General features: G+C 36.9%; 1 long non-coding RNA gene across 2 annotated transcripts in view; it reads right to left on the bottom strand.

Annotated features, from left to right (window-relative positions):
* The window catches only part of LOC140952892 (uncharacterized), a 15,943-nt gene extending 9,983 nt beyond the window's left edge, over positions 1-5,960 (bottom strand). The window contains exons 1-5 of one of the 2 annotated variants that reach the window (XR_012167411.1): positions 5,892-5,960; positions 4,460-4,542; positions 3,829-3,980; positions 3,106-3,179; positions 2,787-2,854 (exon numbers count right to left, since the gene is read on the bottom strand). This is a non-coding gene — a long non-coding RNA (uncharacterized lncRNA). Of the gene's footprint in view, positions 1-2,786; positions 2,855-3,105; positions 3,180-3,828; positions 3,981-4,459; positions 4,543-5,520; positions 5,577-5,891 lie in introns of those variants that run through there. The other variant, XR_012167412.1, reaches the window with a different exon arrangement.
* Between the last annotated feature and the right edge of the window lie 1,151 nt (positions 5,961-7,111).

Genomic DNA, 7,111 nt, shown 5'->3' on the forward strand with positions numbered 1-7,111 from the left:
TGGTGAATAATGTCTAGTGATTCTGGATGATGTCTACTGATGGTGAATGATGTCTAGTGATGGTGAATGATGTCAGCTGATGGTGAATAATGTCTAGTGATTGTGGATGATGTCTACTGATGGTGAATGATGTGTACTGTTGGTGAAAGATGTCTACCGACAGGTACTGATGTCTACTGATGGTGAATAATGTTTAGTGATTGTGGATGATGTCTACTGATGGTGAATGATGTGTACTGTTGGTGAAAGATGTCTACCGACGGTGACTGATGTCAGCTGATGGTGAATGATGTGTACTGTTGGTGAAAGTTTTCTACTGACGGTGACTGATGTCAGCTGATAGTGAATAGTGATAGCTGATAGTGATTGTGGATGATGTCTACTGATGGTGAATGATGTCTAGTGACGGTGAATGATGTTTAATGATGGTGAATAAATGTCTACTGATGCTGAATGATGTGTACGGATGGTGGATGGTGTCTACTGACGGTAAATGATGTCTATTGACAGTGAATGATGTCTACTGATGGTGAATGATGTCTAGTGATGGTGAATGATGTCTTTAGATGGTGAATAACGTCTAGTGGTTGTGAATTATGTCTACTGATGGTGAATGATGTTTAGTGATGGTGAATGATGTCTCCAGATGGTGAATGATGTCTACTGATGGTAAATGATGTCTAGTGATTGTGAATGATGTCTACAGATGGTGAATGATATCTACTGACGGTTAATGATGTTTACTGATGGTGAACAATGTCTACTGATAGTCGATGTCTATATTGATGTCAACTGACTGGGAATGATGTCTAATGATGGTGAAGGACACCCTGCAATGGTAAATGATGTCTACTGATAGTGACTGAAATTTACTGATAAGGAATGAAGTCTAGGGACAGCAAAAATTAATGATGTCTACTGATGGCAAATGATGTCTACTTATGGTGAATGATGTCTAATGACGGTGAATGATATTTACTGATAATGAATGATGTCTGCTGGCATGGTATGTCTTCTGATGGCTACTGATGTCTGCAGATGGTAAAATGATCTCGTTGATGATGAATAATGTTTAGTGATTGTGGATGATGTCTCAAATAGTGAGTGATGTCAAGTGACAGTGAATGACGTCTACTGACAGTGAATGATGTCTACTGATGGTGAATAATGTCTACTGTTGGTGAATGATGTCTACTGATGGTGAATGATGTCTATTGACAGTGAATGATGTCTACTAATGGTGAATAACGTCTGGTGATTGTGAATGATGTCTACTGATGGTGAATGATGTCTAGTGATGGTGAATGATGTCTACTGGTGTTGAAAAATGTCTACTGATGGTGATTGATGTCTATTGACGGTAAACGATGTCTACCGATGGTGAATAATGTCTAGTGATTGTGGATGATGTCTCAGGTAAATAGAACAGTTCATGAGTCAAAAACCCAATTGATTAGGTAATTAAATTATAGTATAATTATTATTGACATGGTATATGCTGTATAATTTTATCGTTTCCGTTCATATTTCTTTCTTTTTAAATTTGTGTAGTTGAAAAAACCTTTATTGTAACTAGACCGATGCCTCTCTTTGGAGAGTAAGGCGCAATAAAGATATACTATACTATACTAGATAGTGAGTGATGTCAAGTGACAGTGAATGATGTCTACTGACAGTGAATGATGTCTACTGACAGTGAATGATGTCTACTGATGGTGAATGATGTCTACTGATGGTGAATGATGTCTAGTGATGGTGAATGGTGTCTTTAGATGGTGAATAATGTCAAGTGGTTGTGAATTATGTCTAGTGATGGTGAATGATGTCTCCAGATGGTGAATGATGTCTCCAGACGGTGAATGATGTCTACTGATGGTAAATGATGTCTAGTGATTGTGAATGATGTCTACAGATGGTGAATGATATCTACTGACGGTTAATGTTTACTGATGGTGAATAATGTCTACTGATGGTGAAGAATGAAGTCTAGTGACAGCAAATGATGTCTACTTCTGGTGAATGATGTCTAATGACGGTGAATGATATTTACTGATAATGAATGATGTCAACTGGCATGGTATGTCTTCTGATGGCGACTGATGTCTGCAGATGGTAAAATGATATCATTGATGGTGAATAATGTCTAGTGATTCTGGATGATGTCTCAAATAGTGAGTGATTTCAAGTGACAGAGAATGATGTCTACTGACGGTGAATGATGTCTACTGATGGTGAATAATGTCTACTGACAGTGAATGATGTCTACTGACGGTGAATGATGTCTACTGATGGTGAATGATGTCTACTGATGGTGAATGATGTCTATTGACAATGAAATGATGTCTACTGATGGTGAATAATATTTAGTGATTGTAGATGATGTGTACTGATGGTGAATGATGTGTACTGATGGTGAAAGATGTCTACTGACGGTGACTGATTTCAGCTGATGGTGAATAATGTCTAGTGATTGTGGATGATGTCTACTGATGGTGAATGATGTCTAGTGATGGTGAATGATGTCTAGTGATGGTGAATGATGTTTAATGATGGTGAATAAATGTCTACTGATGCTGAATGATGTGTACTGATGGTGGATGGTGTCTATTGACAGTGAATGATGTCTACTGATGGTGAATAACGTCTAGGGATTGTGGATGGTGTCTACTGATGGTGAATGATGTCTAGTGACTGTGAATGATTTCTACAGATGGTAAAATGATGTCTACAGATGCCAAGCCAATTCTTGGAGTATTATGTAAAAAGTTTATTATCAAATCTCTTACCTCATTTTGTCCAACACTACTTTCTCTTCATGTATTGCTTTATTTCCAATGATTTCAAGGGCCTTTGCCTTAAAAAATATTATCCCAGGTTCATATAAGTGAACAGTAAATCGACCGTTAGATAATAATATTATTAGTTACTTACTTGGCTTTACGCACAATGCAATCAATTTTTACCAAGCTTCTGGTTCATCCAGACACACAGAGCACAATTTAGATAATTATGTTTATCTGAGGTTTTTGTTTGTAGTACGGATTTGCAAATGCCATATGCAAAAATGTAAACAAAAATAAACTGATACAAAAAAGATCATCTAACCTAATAAATTGTACATTTGGTGCATTCTTCTTTTCTTCCTCATTATTTTTTTACAACCCAAAACAGCTCCCCATCTGCAAAAATAAACAATTCACCAGGTTTAATATCATCATAATAAGCACATCTTTCTCAAAACATTAGTGTGGATCAGTAACTGGCAAGATTTGTTGCCCAAGTCAGCCACAAAAGAAATTTATTTTTGTAAGCTAGTCAACTGTGATGAAACTGTAGGAAGCACTTAATCTCTGAATCTATGAAATTAAGGGTCTCCAGCAGACAAAGTTCTGTGCAAAAACTAAAATTCTGTACTAGAGGGGTATGAAATGTTGGCAATGCCCAACAGGTCCTGTTAGAGCAAAGTCCTAGTCTCATGGCATAAAATCAGTTGCGATGCCATCATTGTTCATCTTTTGGTTAAGCCATAATACTATTGGGTGTGATTCACTGATGCATTTTCATCCCTCTCGCAAGTTGTTCCTCACATCCTTCCATTTTTGCTCAGTCAGTCTGTCATTCTGTCAATTCATGACATCATCGGCTGACTGTCATTAACTTAGTCTTACAATTAACCTACTTAAAACGATTGGGACTGAAGTTTGCCTTGAATAAAATACTTTTGGTTGTGTGTGATCTGTAACAGCTACATGCATAGGCATCTTAACTGACTCAATTTATCACTATATCATTCAGGGCATCTTCTTTTTATAAACACAATCTCATTACCTTTACTTTACGTTGTTATTTCCTCCATTTCATCTTTGTGACTTGACCTGGACACGGGAGTAAAGTTTCTTGATTTCTTTTCCTTGATTGCCTTCCAGTGGCTTCCCCGACTAAGCTTTTTACTTCAAATCATCTGCCGACCGCTCATCTTTCTGTAAGGAAATGGTCATTAGGTTAATTTGAATTACATGTATCAAACAATTGCTTATACAAAAAATTGGAGTAAAGGTCTTGCAGCTCAAAGGCCAATTCAAGTACGTAAAGTTAAATAAATATCCTCTCTTGGTGTAAGGTTGTAAAAAGTAGGTGAAAGGACATTGTAAAGGATGTTTTAAGGTGATGTTACATGAGACGATTCGCAAGAACGATTTTTACTGCAACACAACATTGTTGCGATGTTGTTTCAAATTGTTACAACATTGTTCCAACATTGCAACGCTATGCTGCGCTGAAAATCGTCATTGCGAATCGTCTCGTGTAACATCACCTTTAAGGTAGCTCACAATGGTATCTCTATGGTAATGGTTTGTAGTATCTAAGAAATGACCATATCTTGTTCACTAACTTGCATCATTATGATTCTGTTATTGTGGTGTCAACAATGAAGACGATGGAAACGAAAATCACTTACTTCAATTCAAAAGAAATTTCATCTCAATGAATTCTAGATTGGCATCCTCCACTTTTGGTTCCCTTATTGTTCCCGAGTTGTGCCTGATAGAAGGCATAAACTGTGTTAGACTATGTCATCTTTAACACTATACCAAGATATCCTGAGTTCAACCCCATAATAATTCCCATACTGCCCAACAGTTCCGCAACTAGTTCCCCTGGAGACTAAGGGGCAAGGTTTTCTCTAAAACATTTCAGAAGTATCACTTTAACATACCAGGATATCCCCCGTGTAACACCCCATATAATTCCCTTACCACCCAAACAGTCCCATAAACACCTCCCCTAAAGACTACGGGGAAAGGTTGTCTCTAGAACACTTAAGAAGTATATATGACCTTACAGCCAAAACTGATCAGGAAATAATTGGATAGAAAGCACTGTACATTCAAAAGAGGAAAAGGAAGCAATCTTTACAAAATAAACAGGATCAGGGATATGGAAGCATGAAATCTTGAATCAATTTCCCTGTCTCCCTCAGAGGTCAGTTCGCAATTCAAGTTCAAAATATTTAGCAAGCATAACTTACACCCTTTTTGCATCAAAATGAATTTCTTCAATCTTAGACTGAACTGCTTGAAGGAAGGACACTCTTTGAATACATCCAAGCAAGTTCAAAGTAAGTCCAGTAATGCAATACATGTAGCTTGGAATGTTTTACGGAGGTGACTTTAATAATTCCCTCTTCTTACCCCTCCCCCTGCATCCCTCCACCCCTGCTAAAAACTGATTTTTTTACCCAAGTAAGAGGGAGGGAGGGGGATGAATTCTGTTGGATGTTTCTGTGGGCATGGAAAGCTTAATTTCTTCACAGTTGTTTTCAAAATTGTAGTTAATATTATAAATGTCAACTAGTTAGTTATATGCACAGTGGGTTATATTGTGCAGCATTTCAAGCTTCATCCCAACTGCTATCATAAGAAAAGCAAACTTAATATAATGGTATAATAATTATTAGTAAAATAATTTATTATTCGCCACTCAAAGAATGCACGCATTTTGTGCACCTCACAAACCTACCTTGTTTAAGGATTGTCCATTTGTGAGTTTGGCATCCATCAATCATTATTTTGTCTAGATTTAAAAAATGGGTAACAGCATGTAAAAAAAAAGTAGTGTCTGATTAAGCCCAGGGCTAGTGGATTTTGCTAACTGGCTAATGAAGTCTGTTTTCAACTTGCCCAACTGGCAAGTGATGTTTTTTGAGCAATTCAAATTACAGAAGAACTGTGAAATCAGTTCTGCTCATCAAAAAGTTTTTGGGGCTAGTTACAATGATGTTTGGCCTAGTAAATGCTAGCTTCAGCAAGCTGTAAAAATGACTTTTGCACCCTGGTAGCCCTTGCAGTTCTCAAAGTGTTACATACAAAGTTCATTATTAAATTCCTTACCTCATTTTGTCTAACACTCCTTTTTCTTCATCTCTTCTTCCATTTCCAATGATTTCAAGGGCGTTTGCCTAAAAAAATATTATCCCAAGTTAACAGCGCTAATTGCCTTTGCACTAATGATGTCACAAATTTCCAGTCCCTGTTGTGACTCAGACATTGAACTTGATCTGTAGAAAAGTTTTATAAGGGAAAGTTACATTTGCCAACAAATTTATGTCATCTTTGAAGATTTGTATGGTTAAAAGAAACAGAATCCAGCTTGTTTTCAATAACATCATTAATATCCTCACAATTATTAAAGTGTGCCAAAAGACAAGGTTAAACATAGAAAATCCTGTAATGGTGGTGCCATTTCTGTTGGTAAAATGTTTATAACAGCATTTTACTAAGAAATTGGATAGCAAGACGTGGACGTCATAGCTGTTCATGAAAAGTTCAATTGGATAATTTCAGCCAGGCAATGTAATACTCAGGTATTTTATACTCAGGTTTTTTTTTCAAGTGTGAAGCCAACTCTTATTATGCTATTACAGGATAAAAAGTACAGTATGCGTGGTGCCTACCTGGCTGAACAACCAAACATAACAAACTTATACAATTTCTGGTTAATTTGTGCTAATGTTGGTGTGCTTTTCAGCTTTGAAATTCTGCTACAGGCTTGCAAGAAGCACCTGCAAACTCCATTTTCTCTTAAGCATGCAATTTCGGTTTTGAAGTATTACACAGTCAGAAATGTTATTCAAAGTAGACAGACTGCAAATTATCTTAGTTGCTAAAAAATATATATCTACGTGTCGCAACTGTTCATCAGTAGGACGCCTAAAATGCGTGCAATTCCACAATAGGTTTCGGCTCCATTAAATCCTATACCAATTGCAGAACATTTTAGGAGGAGCCACCCACCATGTGAGCACAGTCACGGACAATGTATAAGTGAGGAAAATAACGCAAAGTAAAATTAAGACGTTAGTAAACGAACTAAATGTACACATCAATTAAATAAATAAACAAATAATGTGTGCGCTCAAAATAAAATTGTACACGCACACGTACCGAGATACATCTGAAATACAACACTAGGTAATAAATAAGTAATGTAAGGATACGATGGTGCAATTCAAGCCTGGATTGCTAATCTCATCTCCCGCAGGGCTGCACCATACTTCTCGACGATAAGACCATGGCCACTGAAGAATTTATTAAATGATTAATTTTCTGAA

This window comes from Porites lutea, chromosome 11, assembly GCF_958299795.1.
Source record: "Porites lutea chromosome 11, jaPorLute2.1, whole genome shotgun sequence".
Classification (NCBI taxonomy): domain Eukaryota; kingdom Metazoa; phylum Cnidaria; class Anthozoa; order Scleractinia; family Poritidae; genus Porites; species Porites lutea.